The sequence below is a fragment of the Anopheles moucheti genome, unplaced genomic scaffold, assembly GCF_943734755.1.
Source record: "Anopheles moucheti unplaced genomic scaffold, idAnoMoucSN_F20_07 U3, whole genome shotgun sequence".
Taxonomy (NCBI): Eukaryota; Metazoa; Arthropoda; class Insecta; order Diptera; family Culicidae; genus Anopheles; species Anopheles moucheti.
Window position 1 is genome coordinate 282,730 of NW_026453636.1, and position 1,793 is coordinate 284,522.

Genomic DNA, 1,793 nt, shown 5'->3' on the forward strand with positions numbered 1-1,793 from the left:
AATAGACAGTTTTTGCATGAAAACTCATTCCTGGTGGAACTTCATAGCAAAGTACAAAGTTCGAATCGGATTGACGAATTAAGTTGAAATAGACAGTTTTTGCATGAAAACTCATTCCTGGTGGAACTTCATAGGAAAGTACAAAGTTCGTATCGGATGGACGAATTAAGTTGAAATAGACAGATTTTGCATGAAAACTCATTCCTGGTGGAACTTCGTAGCAAAGTACAAAGTTCGAATCGGATGGACGAATTAAGTTGAAATAGACAGTTTTTGCATGAAAACTCATTCCTGGTGGAACTTCAAAGCAAAGTACAAAGTTCGAATCGGATGGATGAATTTAGTTGAAATAGACAGTTTTTGCATGAAAACTCATTCCTGTTGAAACTTCATTGCAAAGTACAAAGTTCGTATAGGATGGACGAATTAAGTTGAAATAGACAGTTTTTGCATGAAAACTCATTCCTGGTGGAACTTCGTAGCAAAGTACAAAGTTCGAATCGGATGGACGAATTAAGTTGAAATAGACAGTTTTTGCATGAAAACTCATTCCTGGTGGAACTTCGTAGCAAAGTACAAAGTTCGAATCGGATGGACGAATTAAGTTGAAATAGACAGTTTTTGCATGACAACTCATTCCTGGTGAAACTTCATAGGAAAGTACAAAGTTCGTATCGGATGGACGAATTAAGTTGAAATAGACAGTTTTTGCATGAAAACTCATTCCTGGTGGAACTTCATAGCAAAGTACAAAGTTCGTTTTGGCTGGATCCATTTAGTTGAAATAGACAGTTTTTGCATAAAAACTCATTCCTGGTAGAACTTCATAGCAAAGTACAAAGTTCGTATCGGATGGATCAATTTAGTTGAAATAGACAGTTTTTGCATGAAAACTCATTCCTGGTAGAACTTCATAGCAAAGTACAAAGTTCGTTTTGGATGGATCAATTTAGTTGAAATAGACAGTTTTTGCATGAAAACTCATTCCTGGTAGAACTTCATAGCAAAGTACAAAGTTCGTTTTGGATGGATCAATTTAGTTGAAATAGACAGTTTTTGCATGAAAACTCATTCCTGGTGGAACTTCATAGCAAAGTACAAAGTTCGTTTTGGATGGATCAATTTAGTTGAAATAGACAGTTTTTGCATGAAAACTCATTCCTGGTAGAACTTCATAGCAAAGTACAAAGTTCGTATCGGGATGATCAATTTAGTTGAAATAGACAGTTTTTGCATGAAAACTCATTCCTGGTAGGAACATCATAGCAAAGTACAAAGTTCGTATCGGATGGATCAATTTAGTTGAAATAGACAGTTTTTTGCATGAAAACTCATTCCTGGTAGAACTTCATAGCAAAGTACAAAGTTCGTTTTGGATGGATCCATTTAGTTGAAATAGACAGTTTTTGCATGAAAACTCATTCCTGGTAGAACTTCATAGCAAAGTACAAGTTCGTTTTGGATGGATCAATTTAGTTGAAATAGACAGTTTTTGCATGAAAACTCATTCCTGGTGGAACTTCGTAGCAAAGTACAAAGTTCGAATCGGATGGACGAATTAAGTTGAAATAGACAGTTTTTGCATGAAAACTCATTCCTGGTGGAACTTCATAGCAAAGTACAAAGTTCGTATCGGATGGACGAATTAAGTTGAAATAGACAGTTTTTGCATGAAAACTCATTCCTGGTGGAACTTCGTAGCAAAGTACAAAGTTCGAATCGGATGGACGAATTAGTTGAAATAGACAGTTTTTTGCATGAAAACTCATTCCTGGTGGAACTTCGTAGCAAAG